At 45.0% G+C, this 24,331-nt stretch overlaps 1 long non-coding RNA gene across 7 annotated transcripts in view; it reads left to right on the forward strand.

The window, feature by feature from the left end:
* Positions 1-24,331, forward strand: part of LOC134910709 (uncharacterized) — a 323,989-nt gene that overhangs the window by 89,237 nt on the left and 210,421 nt on the right. For all 7 annotated transcript variants that reach the window (XR_010176274.1, XR_010176276.1, XR_010176266.1 and 4 more), the window contains one exon: positions 5,443-5,546. This is a non-coding gene — a long non-coding RNA (uncharacterized LOC134910709). The remainder of the gene's footprint in view (positions 1-5,442; positions 5,547-24,331) is intronic.

Raw genomic sequence — 24,331 nt, forward strand, 5'->3', positions numbered from 1 at the left:
CTGTTGCCAAATGAGAGAGGGGATTGTTGTCGGTAAAAGCTATGAACGGAGTGGCGGCTAGATAGTTCTTAAATTTCTCCGTAACAGCCCACACTAATGCCAACAATTCCAATTTGAAGGCGCTATAATTTGCATCGTTTCTTTCAGTTTTTCTCAAGCTTCGACTTGCATAGGCGATCACTCGTTCTTTTCCTTGTTGGTTTTGCGACAGGACAGCTCCTAACCCGTGGTAACTGGCGTCAGTATAGAGTTGAAAGGGTTGGCTGTAATCGGGGTATGCTAGTATAGGCGTTTTGGTGAGTAATGACTTCAGCTTGTCAAAAGCATCTTGTTGAGCGGTTGTCCATTCTATCTGCATATTCTGATGTTGCTGAATCCTGGGAGTCCCACGGAGTAATTCATGCAACGGGGCTGCAATGTGAGCAAAGTTCTTCACAAACCGGCGATAATATCCGACAAAGCCTAAACATTTTCTCACTTCTTTCACTGTGGTTGGCGTAGGCCAATCTAGCAAGGCGGCAATTTTTTCTGGATCAGGAGTTACTCCTTCTGCACTTACATCGTGCCCCAGGTATTGTACACGGGTCTTCAGAAGATGACATTTAGAGGGTTTTACTTTGAGACCATACTCTGCTAACCGTTGGAAGACCTCATGGAGATATTTGATGTTGTGTCAATTTACCATAGTATATCTGTAGCTTCAGCCATGCACAGCTGTGCGTGTCAGCTGTGCGTTCCAATACTCAAAGCGTTTCTATCGCTAAGCGTTTTGAAAAGTAATAGTTAAAAAAACAGTTCCTGCATTGGCCTGGACTTAACCATCTTCCTTTTCTTCTCATCCTCAGGTATGTTCAAATCTCACCCTGTTATCTGCTATTGCAATCTAAACCTCAGCAAAACATCTATTCTAAAGTATGTTCAAATCTCACCCTGTTATCTGCTATTGCAATCTAAACCTCAGCAAAACATCTATTCTAAAGTATGTTCAAATCTCACCCTGTTATCTGCTATTGCAATCTAAACCTCAGCAAAACATCTATTCTAAAGTATGTTCAAATCTCACCCTGTTATCTGCTATTGCAATCTAAACTTCAGCAAAACATCTATTCTAAAGTATGTTCAAATCTCATGTTAGATAGTTTTGTGATTTCTGGTTTTGTTAGTAATTTAAAATACCTGAGTTTCAAAGTTTGGTCAGTGCCGCATATTTAATCAAGGCAGACTGGGCTGGTGTCTGCTTAGTCAAACACTGGGTAATTTAGCTCCTTTGATTAGTGAGACATTTGTCTCAGCTGTAGTTGTGTCAATTTACCATAGTATATCTGTAGCTTCAGCCATGCACAGCTGTGCGTGTCAGCTGTGCGTTCCAATACTCAAAGCGTTCCTATCGCTAAGCGTTTTCAAAAGTAACAGTTAAAAAAACAGTTGAACAAACATTGAACAACATCAAGAAAGAAATCCAGAACATTATGTGGACTCATCAAACCTCTGAAATGAAATCACCAGGACTATGCCCACTAACCCTCTGGCAGAGAACATCAGTAGTACCTTACAGGCCTACCCCTCAAGGATGGACTACTCCACCAAGGGTAATTCTGCGCAGTGCGCCGAAGATGGCTGCCACACCTGGTACCCTATGAGGGTGGAATGCACAGCCCATGGAAGTTATTACCCAAAATGCCTACACCAATCATGCATTATTCTTTCTGTATCTTTTTTTTTTGTCTGTGTGGTTTATCTTTTGATGTGTAATACTTAAATCTTCTGTATTATGTGCATTGTTTGAGTTCTAGTTGGCACCGCGGATGGCTGCCTCGGTGCTGCTCTGCCAAGCAGCCTTAATTTTTAGTCTTACATGTATAATATGTCGAGTCTATTGTACAGTTGCAATGTGCAGTATGAACTTATATGTGTAATGTTTGTAATGTATGCTATGTTTTTCCCCGTTCTTATGCCATGTATTCCCCTTTCATGTTGCTGCTTGGCGATGCATTGTACCACAAACAATTCCTAGTGTATGCGAGTACACCTGGCCAATAAAGCTGATTCTGATTCTGATTCTTGGTAATCCCGGGAGAAGACTATTATGTCGTCTAGATACAGCAATACCATGTCAAAATTTTTAGCCCCTAGACAATGCTCCATAACTCGTTGGAAAGTCCCCGGAGCATTACAAAGTCCGAACGGCATTCTTTCAAACTCATACAGCCCCATGGGAGTGGTAAAGGCTGTCTTCTCTTGATCAGCAGGCGCTATTCGGATTTGCCAGTAACCACTAGTTAAATCAAGCGTAGAAAAGTAGGTGGCTGATTTTAGAGCTGTTAAAGATTCTTCAATCCTTGGTAAGGGATACGCATCTTTGTGTGTCACCTGATTAAGCTTTCTGTAATCAACGCAAAAGCGTAAATTTCCGTCCTTCTTTCTGACCAATACTATTGGTGCCGCCCATGGGCTGTGGCTTTCTCTTATTACCCCTGAGGTTTTCATTTCTTCTAACATTTGTTTAACTGGTTGATATAAAGCCGGAGCCAGAGGTCGATATCGTTCTTTGATAGGCGGTACATCCCTTGTCGGAATATAATGATGACCCTGGGCAACTAATCCAAAATCTGCTGAATGTTTACTAAAAGTGCCGGAATTTTCTTTTACCACTTTTAGTACTCCTTATTTGAGCTCTTCTGCAGTAACTTCCTCCCCTATTTGTATCTCTTCCCACCATGACGACACGTTTTCATCCTTGCCACCTTCTTCGGAATTAACATTAATCTGAATAGGGGTAGAAATTACATCAATAATGTCCTGGAAATCTGCCCATACCAACTTAGCCATGGTCTGATTTCGACATAACTTCACAGGGTAGTCATGGGGATTGAGAATTCGTAAAGGTACTCGTCCCCCTTTTACGGTAACCAGAACTCGTGCTACTGCAATATCACCACGCTGGGCTGTATTACAAGGTTCTATGATAGCGTCATAATTCCTTCCTTGGGGTACACATCAAGCTTTTCCCCACACAACCGTTTCGGTGTTGGGTTATAGGATTACGGGTCGCCGATCAGCTATCTTCACTTTCCCGACTTCACCTGAAGCATTAACGAATCTTTGCTGTCCTTGAAGAGTCCGAATCGTTCTCTGTAAAGCTTGTTGAAAAATCGGCGGTGTATTGGACAATTCCTTCCTTAAGGCGGCAATCAGTTCTTCCGGGCAATTCTGTAACACATTCATCCCTACAATAATAGAGGGAACCGTTAAGTCCTGCACATTGGTGATAAGACAACCTTGTCTTGGAAGAATGGCGTGTCCTATCTTAAAGTCGAATTCACAATATCCCTGACAGGATATATTTAATCCATTACTGGCCAGAAGCCTGAGCCAAGTTGGTGGGGGTGGCAGGATTCCCGTCCATCCCCAATGTTGCTAGAAGACTCTCATCTGATTTGGATGTTAACTATAGGACATTGTCCGACATATTGCGGGCACCATTCTTCTGGTGTAGGACCTACTGTGTTGTTCCCCCCCGAGGGTTGGTCTCCTGCCTCGGGGTACTGGCGTTTAAAGGCTCCTCTTGACGGCAAACTCGTTCGACATGTCCACTGATATTACAGCTCCTAGAGATAGGGCGTCCCTGCGAATCAAACCGGTCCGTGGGCCTACGACCTCTTCCTGATGGCGACTCCCACCACTCATTCCTGGTTCTCCTTCGATCTGTGCGCCAATTTGTTTCTGTTCTTTCAGGTGGGGCGCGCTTACTGAGCTTTTGTAATTCTCTATTCATGGCTGCCATTCCTACCGCAAGTTCTTCCATTTGTCCCTTTAATAATCGTACAGGATCAGAAGTAGGAGCTTGTACACTCTGATGAGCAGTTTTTTTCGACTCAATCCTATTTTCCAACAATTCTTGGTATCCTGGCATCTCAGGAAAGGAAACCTCTTTTGGCTGACTTGAACCAACCACTTTAATTGCTGCCTCCTCAAAATCTAAAAAGGAGGCACCCCCTTTTTGTAGCCTCAAGAGTTTCAGTTGAGATTTACTGTTCTCGCAGTTGGTTCCATCTATGAATTGATTTACCAGGACCTCATCCACCTCTCTCGCTTCTGCCTCATCTATCTCTTTAACATCTCTCAATGCTTCCTGTAGACTTAATGCAAAGTTTCTTAACGACTCTCCTGGCCGTTGCTTCCAAGAATAAAATCGTGACTTGAGTTCCGACAATGTACTAGTGTCAAAAGTGGTTGCTAGTCTCTGGAACACCTGTTCTACCATCTGCCGCACTTCCAAGGGCCAAGATAACACCTCTCTCAACGCTGACTCTTTCAGCTGCCCAATTAAGATTTCCACTTGTTGTTGATTGCCTAAGGGATACAGTCTAAACATTGATTGCATCTTAGTTTTAAATTGAATAAATGTATTAGCATCATTCTGCCTTGTCTCTCCCGAATATGTGGGCAGCTACGGCGCCCCAAAATAATATGGCATAGTGATCGGATTTACACTAGCCATGGCTGGTTGTGGATTCACTCCATCTGTAGTTGTTTGAGAACTCTGTGAACTTGTTGCTTGTTCTTCCGTCGACATGTTCTATCGGTACTCGTATCCTGTTCGTTGGACGCCAAAGTTTGTACGCCTCGGCTACTTGTTTGTATTATCGACACAATAGTACTCTATGGTAATAATACCTTTCGTATGATCCTCTTGAATTTCTTTTACCGAGAGAGGAGTATGTATTGCAACTTGTAGTTATAACTGAAATGATTTGCTTTATTTTTACAATATTAAAGCTCATAGATACTGTACTTTCAATAAACGTTTACTAATAGTAACGTCACCCTTAATGATAGTACAGATAGAGCTAGATCACGACAGTATTTACCAGTACACTGAGACAAATAAATACAAGGTTTTATTGCACTGCAATCGACGATCTCAGTAGATTCTCTCTTTCTTCAGGGAAAAGAAAGGGTTAAGATATATGCAACAATGTTATCAATCATATTCTTCTATACAATGCTTATAAAGCTATTATATTTAGCTTAATCCCTTAATAACTACTATCTCATATACTGTATTTTTCTTATAACAACTATGCTGCGCAGTGAACTATGGCCATTCAGTTGGTGCACATGAAGTCTATAAGGATCAATATCCTCCAGACGAGATATATGGGAATAATATCGTTATCTCTTGCAGAGCTGATGGGAAATAAATCTTTTTATAATCCTTGGTAGACACTGTGTAGTTAAGTCTTGTATCTTCTAAGGCTAAGGGAACTGGCTGTAGCTCAAAGTATGATTACACGTCTCTGGGAGCCAGAATATAAAAAGAGTTAATACATCTGTGGCTGTTTTGGAGTTGACTGTAGTCAGTTACACCAGAGAGTACTGTAGTAATATTCGTTATTTGTGTCAGAAAAAAACTGATATTGGTATTCTTATTGGCTTTAGCTGTCTACTGGGAGAGGAGCTTTCTGACACTATCTTCAGCTGACACACTGACAGGACGAATGACGTCACTGTTCCTCACTCTCTGTAGCTGCACTGTGACTGCGGTAAGTATATCTCTGTGTAGAATTGAGTAACTGTACCCTGCTGATTGATCTTTTAGTTTAAATACAGTATAATTTAGTCAGGTCTGACAAATATTCAATTGCAAGTACTCCTTTAAGTGTCCTCTTATGCTGGGTGTCAATAATCTCTTGCAGTATGGTATTGCCCTAGATTCCCTTCTGTGGAAGGCCCTTTATCACTGACCTGGTTTGGGAGGGTTGTGGACTCGGGGTTTCTTCCGGTGACCGGGAAGTGGAACCGCAACTGAACCGCAGCAGATATGGCCGGATGTAAGTTTTCCTCATGTAGGATCAGGTCGGCGGACAGGAGGCACGTGTGGACGCTGAAGGTCTCCTGAAAGAGAGAACTTGAAAGGTGCTGGTGAATCACAGAAGAATACTAGGTGCTGGAGACACAACTGCACTAACATGCACAGGACTTGGAGACACAGAAGTGTTTGTAGGCGCTGAAGCGCGTGGAGACACTGAGGTGCCTGGAGGCACGGAGGTGCTTGGAGGCACGGAGGTGCTGGAGGCACGGAGGTGCTTGGAGGCACGGAGGTGATGGAGGCACGGAGGTGCTTGGAGGCATGGAGGTGCTGGAGGCACGGAGGTGCTTGGAGGCACGGAGGTGCTGGAGGCATGGAGGTGCTTGGAGGCACGGAGATGCTGGAGGCACGGAGGTGCTTGGAGGCACGGGAATGCTGGAGGCACGGAGCACTGGAGATCACAGGTACAGTAGCAACGATGATACTCAGGTGCCGGAGCACTGCCCGGCGTCTGAATTTGAACTTCCCGCCAGGATCTGATTGGAGGACGGGCCGATGACGTCACCCGCACCTCCCGAGGACGTCGGACGCACACGCCGGCTGGACGGAGCGCCGGACGCCGGGACCCGCCAGCGAGGACGGCCGCACGGAGACCCAGCGCGCCCGGAGAGGTAAGTATGGAGACCGCGGCGCCGTGACAGTACCCCCTCCTCTAGGAGTGGCCCCTGGACACTTTCCCGGCTTCGTAGGATGTCTAGCATGGAAAATCCGGACTAGTCGAGGAGCCGAGACCTCAGAAGCCTTTATCCAACTTCTCTCCTCAGGACCATATCCTTTCCATTCCACCAGATATTGCAGATTCTTGTGAAGATAACGAGAGTCTAGAATATTTTTGATCTCGAAGTCTGTCCCTGTTTCAGTCTCCACTGAGGTGGGGCTAGAGGTCTTTGAATGAAAACGATTAAGGACGAGAGGACGAAGAAGAGAAACATGGAAGGCATTGGGGATACGTAGGTGCGAAGGTAAACCCAGCTTGCAGACCACAGGATTCAGGACTTGTAGCACAGGGTAAGGACCGATGAATCTTGGAGCAAACTTCATGGTGGGCACCTTCAACCGGAGATTACGTGTGGACAGCCACACCCTGTCACCAACCTTGTATTGTGGAGCGGCTCGCCATTTCTTATCTGCAAAGAACTTGTACCGGACTGAAACCTTCTTAAGATTAGCATGAATCTTACTCCAAATTTGTCCGAAGTGTTGTAGAGTGGACATTACAGATGGAACCTCTTCTATCGGAAGGCTTGGTAATTCTGGAACACGTGGATGGAACCCATAGTTGATGAAAAATGGAGATTCACCAGTGGAAGAATGAAATGAATGATTATGGGCAAACTCCGCCCACGGTAACAACTCCACCCAGTTGTCCTGTGAAGGGGAGAGATAAAGACGGAGGAAAGTCTCTAGATCTTGATTGACTCGTTCTGTTTGTCCATTCGTTTGGGGATGATAAACGGATGAAAACTTAAGTTTAATCTGCAGAGTCGAACAGAGGGCTTTCCAAAACCTTGCGGTGAACTGTACCCCACGATCAGAGACTATTTCCTGTGGCAACCCATGCAACCGAAAATGTTCTTGGATAAACAGTAGAGCTAGTTTCGGAGCTGTCGGAAGACCAGTCAAAGGAACGAAGTGTGCCATCTTTAAAAAACGGTCGACGGTTACCCAAACGGTGTTGCAACCCTTGGAACGGGGCAAGTCAGTGATGAAGTCCATGGAAATATGAGTCCAGGGTTTCATAGGAATGGACAGAGGACGAAGTAACCCAGCAGGAGGTAAACGGGGAGATTTATGCTGTGTACACTGGGGACAGGAACTAACGTAATCCTGTACATCCTTCCTCATGGAGTCCCACCAGTAAGATCTTTGCAGAAACTTGTACATCTTCTGGGCGCCGGGATGACCGGAGAATTTGGAGATATGGGCCCACTGTAGTATCCTCGACCGGAATTTAACTGGTACGGACATTCTTCCAGGAAGAGGACCTGGAGTAGTCGAGGCAGCAGAGACAGAAATTGGATTCAGAATTAAACTCCGTTCAAAGGAATCCTCATCATCTGTGGGAGTTTGTGAACGGGACAGTGCATCCGCTTTGGTATTGAAAGTCCCGGCTCGGTATTTGATAACAAAAGAAAATCGAGTGAAGAAGAGTGCCCATCTAGCTTGGCGAGGATTCAAGCACTGTGCGGTTTTGATATACAACAAATGTTTGTGATCAGTGTAAATGGTAGTCACATGTTTGGCCCCTTCTAAGAGATATCTCCACTCTTCCAAGGCAGATTTAATCGCCAAGAGTTCCTGGTCTCCAATAGTGTAATTCCGTTTAGCCGGAGAGAATTTACGAGAGTGAAAGTCGCACGGATGTAATTTCTTATCTGAGGCGTACTGAGAGAGAGCGGCCCCAACTCCGACCGAGGATGCGTCGACTTCTAGGAAGAAAGGTTCCTCGAAATTTGGTTGTTGGAGTACTGGGGCGGACATAAAAGCTGATTTCAAATGGGAAAAGGCCTCTATGGCTTCGGGAGGCCACAACCCCGGGTTGGAACCCTTTCTCATTAGGGCGGTAATGGGTGCAACAATGGTGGAGAAACCTCTAATGAACTTTAGTAGTTCGCAAAACCCAGGAATCTTTGTACTGCTTTCAAGGAGAGTGGCTGTGCCCAGTCCCGAATGGCAGAGAGTTTCTCCGGATCCATGCGAAGCTCCATCCCCGAGATGATATAACCGAGGAACGGTATTGATGTTACTTCGAAGGTACACTTGGACATCTTGGCATAGAGGTGATTCTCACGTAGACGACGGAGTACCTCTTTGACTTGTATCCTGTGTTCAGCAAGGTCTTTTGAAAAAATCAGGATGTCATCCAAATACACCACGACACTTAGGTATAACATGTCTCGGAAGATTTCGTTGACGAATCCCTGGAAGACAGCAGGAGCATTGCTAAGACCAAACGGCATCACCAGATACTCATAATGCCCATCCCGGGTATTGAAGGCGGTCTTCCATTCATCTCCCTCTCTGATACGTATAAGGTTATAGGCCGTTCGATGGACCGTACTTCCAAATTCAGGCTTTGGACACAGAAAGAAGAAACGAAATTCCCCGCAGCTCCGGAGTCCAACAGGGCTTCAAAAGACTTGGAAGTAGCCTTGGTGATTAACGTTACAGGAAGCAAACAGTCCGAAGTGGGAGAAGATTTGGTCGTAACCCCCAACTTGACTCCTCCGGAACAAGCTAGGCCTTGTCGTTTCCCGGACGGGATTTGCAGGACTTGATGAAGTGACCCGCAGCTCCGCAGTACAGGCAGAGCTTACTCTCATGACGACGCTGCCGCTCCTCCGGGAACAACCGAGATCGGTTAATCTGCATGGGTTCGTCCGGACTTGGGACCACCGCTTGCCTTGCAGGAGGAAGCCGGAACCTGGAACGATCCGATCGACTACGTTCACCTCCACGTTCCTGCATCCGGAGATCTACCTTGACACAGAGAGAGATCAATTCCTCTAAAGAATCCGGAAGCTCTCGAGTGACCAACTCATCCTTCAGGCGATCAGAAAGACCGTTCCAGAAAGCAGCTCTCAGAGCCTCATTATTCCAATGAAGTTCAGAAGCAATGGTTTGGAAATGAACCACATACTGACCCACGGATCGGGAGCCTTGACGGATGCGGAGTAAGTCAGAAGAGGCCGAGGTCATCCTGCCGGGCTCGTCAAAAATTAGTCGAAAAGACGTGATGAATTCGGAGTAATTGGAAACCAGCGAATCAGAACGTTACCATAAAGGAGACACCCAATCCAAGGCAGATCCTTCCAGCAGAGAAATAATATATGCTACCTTGGACCGGTCTGTAGGAAAGTTGTGTGCTAGTAGCTCGAAATGTACCTCGCATTGGTTTAAGAAACCACGACAATTTTTAGGATTCCCATTATAACGGGACGGCGTAGGCAACTGAAGGCGCGGAGTGGCACCGGCCGATGGTTGGACATTGCTGGAGGTGGCAACTGGTGCAGCTACTGGAACTGGTGCTGGAATTACTGAGGCTAGAGACGCCTGAATCTGATCCAGACGCCCGGACAACTCCTGGAGGTACTGCATCACCTGACCTTGTGCCGCTTCCTGACTTTGTACTCGGGAAGCCAGGTTCTGGATGGCACTTGAGTCCGTGTTCCGATTCCCCGGGTCCATGAGGCCTGAGTATACTATCACTGACCTGGTTTGGGAGGGTTGTGGACTCGGGGTTTCTTCCGGTGACCGGGAAGTGGAACCGCAACTGGACCGCAGCAGAGATGGCCGGATGTAAGTTTTCCTCATGCAGGATCAGGTCGGCGGACAGGAGGCACGTGTGGACGCTGAAGGTCTCCTGAAAGAGAGAACTTGAAAGGTGCTGGTGAATCACAGAATAAATACTGGGTGCTGGAGACACAACTGCACTAACGTGCACAGGACTTGGAGACACAGAAGTGTTTGTAGGCGCTGAAGCGTGTGGAGACATTGAGGTGCCTGGAGGCACGGAGGTGCTGGAGGCACGGAGGTGCTTGGAGGCATGGAGGTGCTGGAGGCACGGAGGTGCTTGGAGGCACGAAGGTGCTTGGAGGCACGAAGGTGCTGGAGGCACGGAGGTGCTTGGAGGCATGGAGGTGCTGGAGGCACGGAGGTGCTTGGAGGCACGAAGGTGCTTGGAGGCACGGAGGTGCTGGAGGCACGGAGGTGCTTGGAGGCACGGAGGTGCTGGAGGCACGGAGGTGCTTGGAGGCACGGAGGTGTTGGAGGCACGAATGTGCTGGAGGCACCAAGGTGTTTGGAGGCACGGAGGTGCTGGAGGCACGGAGGTGCTGGAGGCACGAAGGTGCTTGGAGGCACGGAGGTGCTGGAGGCATGGAGGTGCTTGGAGGCACGAAGGTGCTTGGAGGCACGGAGGTGCTGGAGGCACGGAGGTGCTTGGAGGCACGGAGGTGCTTGGAGGCACGGAGATGCTGGAGGCACAGAGGTGCTTGGAGGCACGGGAATGCTGGAGGCACGGAGCACTGGAGATCACAGGTACAGTAGCAACGATGATACTCAGGCGCCGGAGCACTGCCCGGCGTCTGAATTTGAACTTCCCGCCAGGACCTGATTGGAGGACGGGCCGATGACGTCACCCGCACCTCCCGAGGACGTCGGACGCACACGCCGGCTGGACGGAGCGCCGGACGCCAGGACCCGCCAGTGAGGACGGCCGCACGGAGACCCAGCGCGCCCGGAGAGGTAAGTATGGAGGCCGCGGCGCCGTGACACCCTTTTCCTGTCTGCTTAGCTCTTAGTGTATGGCAGTAATAAATTCCCCTCGGTTAAAGGCCCTTTTCTCTGTCACTGCTTATCAGGGGCCCACCCCTGACCTTATACGGGGTGTATGGAGCTTCTCACAAGTCTGGTCACTCACAGTTACCGAGATGCTTCCGATGGATTGGTTCACTGGGGTGTTGTCACCTCCCGCAGGGCGTCGCTAGGGAAATCTCACCCCTCGGCTGCACTCTTCCATCCCCGCCGTCCTTTTCCGTGCTGCCTTCCACCACCGCACTGCAAACGCTGGACCTCCGCCTCCTCGCACCACCAAGTGACACCGGAGAGAGGTTGAGGTAATTAGTTCAGTTCTCCTTCTCTTCTTCACCCGCTGCCGCTATCTGTGCTCTCGGCGGATCCCGCTACTCCGACAGCGCAGCTCTGCCATCCCCTCTGCTCTCCTCAGAGACTCCCAACCGTCCATTGCGCTCCTCCTTTTCAAACCTCTGCCTTGGTTCCCGGATCAGTCCCGCTCTCCCCACGTGCCGGCCCCTATCCTTTTAGTGGCGCTCAGAGCACCCCCACAATGCTGCCAGTCAACAAGTCCGGGGGCCATGAGCCCATAAACTTCCTGGGCCATTAACTGTTTGCCCAGACCATTTGCCCTCCGTGAGGGTGATGTACATTTTATATAAGTCTTTGCCCTCTATGAGGGTATTATGGATTTTTTTAACAACATTTACCACTAAGTGGCATTTTTAATAAAGGCAACCCCATAAACTTTACATCATTGCTACCATAGCTATTTAGCAAATATATATATATATATATATATATATAGGTGACTACATATGGTACTACTGTACTGATGCAGGGTATTACACTTACATCAATACATTTGCACTACAGACACGTCCACCTGCATCTCCTATTTTCTATATTATCCTCCTCATTTTGGGACGCTTATATTATTTACGATTCAGGAATATCAATTAAAAACACAAACCAACAAATAATTGCCACTATATGGGCACTGAGACTGACTGCATGAGGACTGAGAGTCTCCGCCCGTGTGATAAACTGGTAACTACTAACTAATTTAGTGATGAGCAGGTTCGGATCCTCGGAATCCGACCCGCCCGAACTTCACCTTTTTTTTACACGGGTCCGAGTGACTCGGATCCTCCTGCCTTGCTCAGTTAACCCGAGCGCGCCCGAACGTCATCATCCCGCTGTCGGATTCTCGCGAGACTCGGATTCTATATAAGGAGCCGCGCGTCGCCGCCATTTTCACACGTGCATTGAGATTGATAGGGAGAGGACGTGGCTGGCGTCCTCTCCGTTATAGTAGAACACAGAGTGACTTAGTTAGTTATAATTGTGGGGAGGATTGGGGACGGGGAGCAGCTGTTAGGGAGTACAGTGCAGGGTTTTGATTATACCACCAGTGAGTTTAATCCTTTGTTTCTCTGCCTGAAAAAAACGCTCCGACCACCATATCTGTGCTCACTCAGTGTGCTGCACTGCTGCATGATATATCTGTGCTGAGTGCACTGCTCTGCTCACACTGCCTAATTGTGGGGACTGGGGAGCAGTTATAGCAGGAGTACAGTGCACAGTTTTGCTGACAGTGACCACCAGTCCAGTATACGTTTGTCTGCCTGAAAAACACTCCTGTGTTTTGTTTTGTTTTTCTTCATACTAGTTTAGCAGTCTGCTGACAGTGTCCACCAGGTCCGTTATACAGTATATTATATATATAAGCAGCAGTACGGTAGGCCACGGCTGTACCTACCTCTGTGTCGTCAGTGCACTCGTCGTCCATAAGTAATATAATACTATACTATCCATCCATCTACATTGTATACCTGTGGTGTTTTTTTTTTCTTCATACTAGTTTAGCAGTCTGCTGACAGTGTCCACCAGGTCCGTTATACAGTATATTATATATATAAGCAGCAGTACGGTAGGCCACGGCTGTACCTACCTCTGTGTCGTCAGTGCACTCATCGTCCATAAGTAATATAATACTATACTATCCATCCATCTACATTGTATACCTGTGTTGTTGTTTTTTTCTTCATCCTAGTTTAGCAGTCTGCTGACAGTGTCCACCAGGTCCGTTATACAGTATATTATATATATAAGCAGCAGTACGGTAGGCCACGGCTGTACCTACCTCTGTGTCGTCAGTGCACTCGTCGTCCATAAGTAATATAATACTATACTATCCATCCATCTACATTGTATACCTGTGGTGTTTTTTTTTTCTTCATACTAGTTTAGCAGTCTGCTGACAGTGTCCACCAGGTCCGTTATACAGTATATTATATATATAAGCAGCAGTACGGTAGGCCACGGCTGTACCTACCTCTGTGTCGTCAGTGCACTCATCGTCCATAAGTAATATAATACTATACTATCCATCCATCTACATTGTATACCTGTGTTGTTGTTTTTTTCTTCATCCTAGTTTAGCAGTCTGCTGACAGTGTCCACCAGGTCCGTTATACAGTATATTATATATATAAGCAGCAGTACGGTAGGCCACGGCTGTACCTACCTCTGTGTCATCAGTGCACTCGTCGTCCATAAGTAATATAATACTATACTATCCATCCATCTACATTGTATACCTGTGTTGGTTTTTTTTTCTTCATACTAATTTAGCAGTCTGCTGACAGTGTCCACCAGGTCCGTTATACAGTATATTATATATATAAGCAGCAGTACGGTAGGCCACGGCTGTACCTACCTCTGTGTCGTCACTCGTCGTCCATAAGTAATATAATACTATACTATCCATCCATCTACATTGTATACCTGTGGTGGTTTTTAGTTGTGCGCAAAATATGGAGAACAAAAATGTGGAGGTTAAAAAAATAGGGAAAGATCAAGATCCACTTCCACCTCATGCTGAAGCTGCTGCCACTAGTCATGGCCGAGACGATGAAATGCCATCAACGTCGTCTGCCAAGGCCGATGCCCAATGTCATAGTACAGAGCATGTAAAATCCAAAACACAAAAGATCAGTAAAAAAATGACCCAAAAATCAAAATTAAAAGCGTCTGAGGAGAAGCGTAAACTTGCCAATATGCCATTTACGACACGGAGTGGCAAGGAACGGCTGAGGCCCTGGCCTATGTTCATGGCTAGTGGTTCAGCTTCACATGAGGATGGAAGCACTCATCCTCTCGCTAGAAAAAAGAAAAGACTTGCGGCAAAAGCACAGCAAAGAACTGTGCGTTCTTCGAAATCACAAATCCCAAAGGAGAGTCCAATTGTGTCGGTTGCGATGCCTGACCTTCCCAACACTGGACGGGAAGAGCTTGCGCCTCTTTTTTTCTTTGCGTCATGTGCTGTTTGGGGAGTATTTTTTGGAAGGGCCATCCTGCGTGAGATGGGCCAGGTGTTTGTGCCGGCCACTAGGGTCGCTTAGCTTACTCACACAGCTACCTCATTGCGCCTCTTTTTTTCTTTGCGCCATGTGCTGTTTGGGGAGTATTTTTTTGAAGGGCCATCCTGCGTGACACTGCAGTGCCACTCCTAGATGGGCCAGGTGTTTGTGTCGGCCACTAGGGTCGCTTAGCTTAGCCATCCAGCGACCTCGGTGCAAATTTTAGGACTAAAAATAATATTGTGAGGTGTGAGGTGTTCAGAATAGACTGAAAATTAGTGGAAATTATGGTTATTGAGGTTAATAATACTATGGGATCAAAATGACCCCCAAATTCTATGATTTAAGCTGTTTTTTAGGGTTTTTTGAAAAAAAAACACCCGAATCCAAAACACACCCGAATCCGACAAAAAAAAAATTCGGTGAGGTTTTGCCAAAACGCGTCCGAACCCAAAACACGGCCACGGAACCGAATCCAAAACCAAAACACAAAACCCGAAAAATTTCAGGTGCACATCACTACTAACTATATATGTTTATGCTATTAAAATATCCCTATGGTATAATGGCACATTCTACTGGCGGTTATAAATCCAGAAATTTTTAATTAATAGTTATATTGCCAAGGAGCCGCAATATATATTGCTCCCAATTAGTGAAGTTTTTATTCATTGTATTTCATGTTATGTGTGACTGTATTGTTTTTACTGTATATTAAATATGTTTTTTAATAAGACAATCTATATGCATTGTTAAGCGCCACCTAATTTGGTTTTTGGTTTTATATTAGTAACAAGGAGAGACCGGCTATCTGTCTATTGGGTGGCTGCTGATTTACATAATTATTTGCTCGTCCACATGTACAGCACCATTAAACCCTAAACACTACTCTTTCTACTGCTTATGGGGGTACTCTGAAAAGGTGAGTATTAGAGAAATGGGTGCAGCATATGTGGTGTGGGCCCTCTTGGGCTCAGGGGCCCGTATGCAATGCACACACTGCCCTCATTATAAATATGCTAGTGTGAACGCTTTTGTTACCAGTGTCACCTTAAGGGGGATAGCAGCAGAGCTAGTAGCTATGGAGCTGAGGATGAACTGCAGTGCATTCAGAAGAGAAGAGGGGGCGGGGCCCGGATCTCAGCTGGGGGTGTGGCTACACAGCACAGGCTACAGCCCTTGCCCCTGAATTCTGCATGCACTGTGGGAGATAGGAGGAGGCTACAGCAAGGTGACTACTACCCTGCCTCGACCTGCTTGGCCGGAAAGGAGACTGCACATGGGCGCCTATTCACACATGTGCGGCAGTCCCGCCGCCACCAGATCCAACCGCAGCATGCTGCACTTGAGCCGGATGACAGGACGGCAGGATTTCAGTGTGAACACATACATTTCAATGTATATGTTCGCACAGTGCGGCTGTTGAAAATCCGGTGTGTCACTGACTGTATCCTGTACTGCGGCATCCCGCAGAACAGGATCCGTGTGCACACTAAAAACCCCTCCCGGGCCAAGCGGGTCTCGTTCAGTGGGACCCGCTTGACCTTTTCTCCCTCTTGGGGGTCCACGACCCCCCTGGAGGGAGAGTGCGCCACCGTGCCCGCAAGGGGCTCATTTGCACTCGCCCAGCTGTCGGTATGCCGGCAGTCGGGATTCCGGCGCTGGTATGCTGGCCGCCGGGAGCCCGGCCGCCGGCATACCATACTACACCCTAACATACACCTCTTGAAAAGACAATAACTGAACATTGTCCCCCCCCTCCCCTCCAACCAGCTCAGACATTAAAAACTAAGGGGGAGATATACTAAGCAGTGAAAAGGGTGGAGAAGTGAGCCAGTGGAGAATTTGCAAATGGCAACCAAGGGATCAGGGCTGTTGGGATCCCAGCGGCCAGCAGACCGATGCCGGAATTCGACTGGCGGAATACCGGATGCGAGCGCAGCGTGTCCTCTCACGGGCTCACTGCACTTGCCGTGCTTCGGTTGCCACACTAATCTATTTCCCCTCAGGTGGTGGTGTGTACAGATGCACGATATATTGGTATGTCAGTCATGCCATCGCTGGGTACATACATCGTCCTGTATATTAGTGTATTGACCTAGATGGAGTTAGCAAATCTGTTGGGAATTTTAACATCAGGATTCTGCTGTCAGTATTCTGACTGTCAGCATGCTGGGTACCAGGATTTCGTTTCGTATCCGTCTTAAAAAGCTAAGCATTGAGCCTGAATCTGAATCTGACGCCGTGGTGATGTATGCAGAGACGTTATTTTTTGATCATAAGTGCATGCATCTGAGTTGCTCCGTGCATACTTTCTTACTTTGTTTGTACAATCGCATGGTTAGGGATATGTGATGGGCGTTCTTGGATGGTGACTGGGAGGTAACAGGGGGTGGCTAAAAAGACACGTACAAAAACTCTGAGCCACTCACACATTAGAACATACTCAAATGTAGAAACTGCACCTGCCACTGAGCTGGAGCAAGTTGTGATGGTGCAATCAATGGTGCATCTAAAGCCGCACCAGATGATAATGCAGGAATGGCACACTGCAGAAAATTAAATTCTGGTGAATGAGTTGAATATTCTAGTCCCTTTTCTAGCCAACCAGTCCTGTCAATTAATGTGCCCATAGACCATTAATTGCAATTTTGTGCCCACTTCTAGTTTATAAGCAGGCTTGAGTGGTTATCATGCAAAATTGATAGTGGTATAAATGACAAATTGACATATTGCACTTAAAGTGGCTATTAATTGAAGTGATCTCCTTGCCTCTTAGCCAACCAACATAAAGCAGCATGCACAAGTCTCTTTCATAGCCTCATCCCTCATTATCTCTCTCATTACCACTTCCATACTTCTCACTGTCCCTTCATAGTTCCTTCATTACCACCTACATGGCTTTTCTCTGTACCCTGCACAACTCTGTCACTGCCCCTACTTCAATATCTCTTCCCCCACCTCTGTAGCTCTCTCCCCTTAGTCTCCCTCCCTCCATATCTCCCTCATTACCTCATTCATACTTCTCCCTACCACTGGTATATCTTTTTCCCCTCTACAGCTTTCTCACTGACCTCTATTTCCATATCTCTCTGCTCCCCCCACCAGAGCAGTCTCATTGCTCCCTGATCTCCACTCTCTCCATTATCACTCTGCACCTCCTTCCATAAAAGTTGCATTGCCCTGAGTCGCCTTTCCTCCTTATATTTTTGCCCCTCCGTAGCATAGTCATTACCTCCTGAGTCCTGAACTCTCTCTGAACTCTCTCTTATAATATACTAAACTTGGGGCATACTGTAGATGTTTACCTTCCTGGAAAGTTTTTGAATAACCAGGACCTTAGCACACTTTTTTATAGTTTCTCCAGCAAGGGATATATGAAAATGGGTATCCATTTGGATGGTCGACCATGTTATGGTCGACAGTCATTAGGTCGACCACTATTGGTCGACATTGACATGGTCGATATGGACACATTGGGCAATATTTACTAATATTCGTGTTTGAGTCGGTTTGTGTAGTGTTTAAACTCGTTTTGTGTCGGGTGCATTTTCCTGCAACTTTTTGAATCCATATACGCAAAGTTACGAAGCAGTCGACTTTATGGTTGTCGTGTTTTCCGATGTCGATGCCAGTTGTTTTTTTTTAGCACATTTACGGCCGTCATTGTCGTTTGCGTACGTGTTTTTGTTGTATTTGCTGGGTTTTTTCCTAAGTTAAACGCGGCAGGGTTTTTTTTTTCCTGCGGCCGCATTTTCACTTTCAGTTTCGATTTTCATCCGCGTTCGTGATTGGTTGTATTTCAGATGGTAGGAGTGTCTGTGCGCAACCATATAAATACGCCCCAAACCGTCCGCACCTCGTGGGTTTAGTTAGTGGTGAGGAGGAGGGAGGTTGTGCTGTGGAGGTAGGTGAATTTGTGGTTTGGTGAGGAGTGTTGGTAGCGATTTCTGAGTGTGGTATTGTGTTTGAAAGTCGTCTTGTCATTCTTGTTGTCTTGTATTTTGTGGTTTTGTCTAATTTTTAGTCCAAGTTATTTTTCTTTATAGTCACTTGTCAGTGTTTGTGTGTGTGTGTGTGTGTGTGTGTGTGTGTGTGTGTGTGTGTGTGTGTGTGTGTGTGTGTGTGTGGGGGGGGGGGTGAGTTGTGTAGTGGTAGTGGAGGAGTGTGTTGTTTGTCTATTATTTTTTCTGTGTTAACTGTTTAGACACACAATTATGTGTGACTCAGAGGTGGGTGAGGTGGAGGGTGTGAGTGAGGGGGAGGAGGTTGGTCAGGTGGAGGAGGTGAGTGTTAGTGAGGTTAGTGAGGTGGAGGAGGTGGGTGAGATTGCTGCAGCAGCCTCAAGTGATAGTGACAGTCAGAGTGCTCCGCAGACACGCACCACTACTAAGACTGGGCGGAATGTCAAGTTTAGTTTTGCTGAAAATGTGGCATTGGTTCGTGAGCTGATGAAGTATCAGAGGCAGCTATTTGGCCCTGAGTCCGCCAAGGTGCCAACACGGAGGAAGACGGTGTTGTGGGCAAAAGTAGTTGCTACTGTCAATAGTGAGGGGGTGGTCAAGCGGACGGAGGACACGTGCCGCAAACGGTACTATGACATAAAGCGACGTGTCAAGTCCAAAATGGCCAAGGAGGCCAAGGAGGCTCGGAAAACCGCTGGTGGGCAGCCCTATATGGCAAGATATCTGGAGTATGAGGAGCCCATGCGGAGTGTCATACCTCCTGAAGTAGTCTCTGCAACCCATGTCCGGGATTCAGATAGGCCCAGGAAGAATGGTGAGCATGTGTATTTGCATTTACATTCTATGGTTTTTTTTTTAAATGTGTGTCATTCAAGTGTGTGTCAGCAAATACATTGTTTTGGATAATGTTTTATACAAAAGCCAATGTAACATCTTACTTTATTGTATGTCATGTGTTTTTCTGACAGATATTTTGCATGTGTAGTTTGGACTTGGTGTGTCTCTGAATTGTCCTGCAATAATGTTTTCCTTTTGGGCGTTTAAAAAAAAAAAAATGTGACTATGTTTTATATTTAAGTGATCCCTGTGCAATGTTTAAAAAACAGTTGTTGTCATGTTAGAGGCTGGAGTAGTGGAAAGTGGTTTGGAAACCACTTACATGTGTAATGTCATTATTAGATAATGTTAATTATGTAATTAAAATAACACTATTTCTAAGATAATTTTTTGCTTGTATTTGTACCGTGACACCACACTGCAGTGTATTGTTTTAAAAATTGCTACATTTTGTTTTGGCTCATATAGTGGTAATGTGTCTTTGGAGTGCCACATCACAGAGCAATTTATATATTGCATCTGTAATATTTATCCTTTCAATACAAAATGAAGATGTGTGTGTTTTTTTTTTTTTTTTAACTTGTGGCCTATGTCAGTGTCCTGTACATGTTTTCCTGTGTTGATGTTGCCATAGTGCACATGTGTATTGGACAATGTTTTTTGTTGTTTGTTTTCTAGTTTTGCTTTTCCGGTCCTTATGTTTTTTAAAAATAAAAACCAAGCATTTCTAAAAGAAAAAATGTTTATAAGCATAATGGGTGGATGTATACACAATAGCATGAAATTTTTATTTTTTATTTTATTTTATACAGTGTTAGAAAAAAGCAGTACTACTCGTCGGCCAGTAACTCCTATCACATCTGATGATGATGACGCTGCGGAAGCAGGTAAAGTGTCCATTGTAGTATAGGGTATGCTTGTAAAGGAATGGCCATAACAAAATTGCACTTTCATTAAAAGGTCCATCAAAAGAAGTATGGAGCAGCAGAAGTGGCACTTCTGTAAGACATCACCACAAAAAGCCAGTGGCCGAAAAGAAAGCAAGGTCGTGTGTCCCGGCCCAAACACAGCAGGCTACCCCGCCACGAAGATTATCGTCCATATGTTCTGTCCCCCCACTCCAAATTTTGGACACACCTCCAAGACGTCATCCACACTCCCCTCATCTTGATTGTGAGTATCAAACTGAAATAAATGAGTTAAATTTCAGAACGTAATCAAAATATTTCATAACCGCATTAAGTCAAAACACATCAAAAACTTAAATACTTACCGCAGTAAGTAAAAGCTGAAATGGAATCCAAGCTAAATGGCCTTGTCCACAGCCAGTAAAGATATGTATGTCCACTTGAGCCATACAGTATGACATTGTGTGTAAGATGCTGCAACAAAAAAGCATGTTTTTTATTGCAAAAAGTAAGGTTGTTTTTCCAAATTTCACATGTGTGTTTGAGGTAACATTGCAAAATACATATAAAAACATTACTATGTTTGTTTTAACAAAGCTATAAGGTAACACATTATGTATTCCAATGTGTTTTTATGGTGGAGTATGTGTGAGCTACAATAAAACTAAAGTGTTTGCTTTCACAATTAAGTAACCAGACACATTTGCCACAAACAGGCATATGTATGTATTTAAGCTATGAGTGATGATGTTGCTTGGCAGAATAGTTGAAAGCAACAGTGAATGACATGTGTTCCATGTGTAGTGATTTGTTTACATTTCTCAAACATATGGATAGCTAACGGAGATTTGTTTAACATTTCAGCTTCTAGTCCTGGGAACAGCATCCCTCCGCAACAACAGCAACACAGTGACATGGAGGAGACAAACATCTTAGAAATGCAGCCATTAAGGCAAGGAATGAGCCCCCCAGCACCTGTGAGTACACCACCACAGCAAACCACACCACCACCACAACACAGCCCAACACCAGGAACACAAGGCCCTGATCAGGTGTTTTGGTCCATTTGGGCTAGACAGCAGGCCACTAATGAAGATTGCCTGCGTAAGCAGACACAAATGTTTGCAAGCCTACCATCTCACCTCAGAAGAATATCAAGAAATCTGAGTAGACAAAATGAACAAACAACCAGAATAGGCAATACCATGGAACTCATGCGTACGGACATTACACAGGTCATAATGGAAGAACAGCACAGACTAATGGAAGAACAGCACAGACTAATGGAAGAACAGCACAGACAACAGCAAAGTTATATGAACATTTTTCAAAACAATCAAAAGATTAATGAAAGTTTATTCCGAATAGTAGACAATCAAAATGCTGCTACACGTGAAATCAATGCCACCCTCACTAACCTGAATGAAACACTCAGATGCATGCACCAACAGCAAACAAGCAGCAGTTCTGGTACGACTACTCCAAATATCACGCCAGTCTCATCACCACCAAGACGCTCCACCAGAGCACGACAACATGACAGTGCTAAAGGCAAAGGGCAGGACAAGCAGCCACCAACAAAACGTAAAAAAAAAGCAAGTTAGACATTTGTGATAAGTAACTCAAAAAAGTTAGTAAGTGGTTTTTTTTGGAAAAAATATATAACACTTAGCTCCTTGACAATTTTTACAACATCATTAATTATAAGTGGTACAAACAACAACATAAAATTTGTACGCACATTTATTCTTTACCATTTTTTTTTTATTGGAGGAGGGAAATGTTGATGGAGCCACACATACATGTTAGCAGGAAGTAAACTGACCACTTGATTTTTTTCTAATCCATTACTCTTTCTAGATTCCAATCATTCTCTTTTCCTGCAGACACATTAATTGCCAGCCAGGCAGAATGTCTTTAGCAGGAAGTAAACTGACCACTTGATTTTTTTCTAATCATTACTCTTTCTAGATTCCAATCATTCTCTTTTCCTGCAGACACAATAATTGCCAGCCAGGCAGAATGTCTTTAGCAGGAAGTAAACTGACCACTTGATTTTTTTCTAATCATTACTCTTTCTAGATTCCAATAATTCTCTTTTCCTGCAGACACAATAATTGCCAGCCAGGCAGAATGTCTTTAGCAGGAAGTAAACAAACCACTTGATTTTTTTTCTAATCATTACTCTTTCTAGATTCCAATCATTTTCTTTTCCTGCAGACAATCCAAATTACAATGTTATTGATACATATTTTTGCTTTCTTCTCTATACAACATTACAAGAAGAACACAATTGAGTTGCGTAAAAAGCTTTTAATATGTTGGCTTTGTTTTGTTTAAAAAACATTGACAAAATGAATGTCAGTATTGTTGGGACATGTTTGTGTGTGTTAAAAATTAGTAAGAATGTTTTTACACATGATGCTGAAACAAACAAATATGTACTTTTACAACAACAATCAAAGAATGTGTATAATAATGTATATATGTGGCAAACTGTGTATTTACTTACACACCATCAAGTTTACAGCATCAAACATTAGGAAATAAATTATTCCTGATTACAGTAAGTTTGTGTGTCTTAAATATGATGGTGCATCACACATAGGGACACATGTATTCCTCAAGGCTAACATATTATATGTTGAGGAGTGTTTTTTGGGAACACAGGTTCTCAAACTCGGCCCTCAGGAACCCACACAGTGCATGTTTTGCAGGTATCCTCACAGAATCACAAGTGACATAATTAGCTCCACCTGTGAACCTTTTAACATATGTCTGTGAGTAATTCATACACCTGTGCTTCTACTGGGTAACGTGAAAAACATACACTGTGTGTGGTCCTGAGGGCCGAGTTTGTGAACCTGTGCATTAGGACGTTACACACAATGATAAAGTGAAATACTAAATGGATTATGTGGGCTTGTAAGAAATTAGCACTGCAAGTTTACGAACACTTATCCAGACTTAATGCATGCCACTCATAATCTGTTGTTTTGAGTATAAAAATACACACAATACACATGCGACATTTGTTTTGCATAAAGCGAGGGTATGTTTGTATGTGTCAAGGAGACAGACACATTCTGAGTAATGGTTGTGTGAAAAAAAAGGCAAAACATCTATTTATGATTACACAACAAATGAAATAAACAAACCAAAATTACCTTAGAAATAGCGATTGATGATCTCTTGCCTAACCTGCCTCCCTACATCTGTACTCCAAGTATCACCAGATGTCTCTAATTCCTCTGCTTGCTGGCTGCTTTCTTCCTCCTCCTCCTCCTCCTCCTCAACATGTGGCAGATGTTGTTGCAAACACATGTTATGAAGAAAGCAGCAGCAGAACACAATTTGAGTCACCTTGGAGGGACTATACAACAAATGGCCACCAGACTTATCCAGACACCGAAACCTAGATTTCAGCACACCAAAACATCTTTCTATCACATTCCGCGTGGACTTATGTGCATGATTGTAATTGTGCTCAGCAGGGGTATCAGGTCGGGACAATGGAGTTAGAAGCCAAGAGAAACAGCCATATCCTCCATCACCTAAAAGACAGATATAGTAACGTGATTCATGTTAACATACAGCAACACATAAGTAACACACTGTGGGGCAGATGTATTAACCTGTAGAAGGCATAAGGAAGTGAAAAACCAGTGATTTGTGCAAGGTAATAAAGGCAGCAGACAATCTGTTCCTAAATGTTCATTTACATATTGGAGCTGATTGGCTGGTGCCTTTATCACCTTGCACAGATCACTGGTTTCTCACTTCCTTATGCCTTCTACAGGTTAATACATCTGCACCTGTATTTGGACAAAGTATACGCAGGCCTACACATATCAAATTACATACCCAGCAGCAATCCATCTGGCATTTGTCCGTCCTCAAACTTATCAAAGAGGGATGACTGACTGAGGATGAAGGAGTCATGGCAGCCCCAAGGGTAACCAGCAACAACACTCATTATTTTGAGATTTGCATCACAAACCACCTGCACATTTGTGGAGTGTTCGAAATGGCGATTTGTATATATGTGCTGCCTGCCCCTCGGTGGTCTCAGCTGAATGTGTGTGCAAT

This window comes from Pseudophryne corroboree, chromosome 1 (assembly GCF_028390025.1).
Source record: "Pseudophryne corroboree isolate aPseCor3 chromosome 1, aPseCor3.hap2, whole genome shotgun sequence".
NCBI lineage: Eukaryota > Metazoa > Chordata > Amphibia > Anura > Myobatrachidae > Pseudophryne > Pseudophryne corroboree.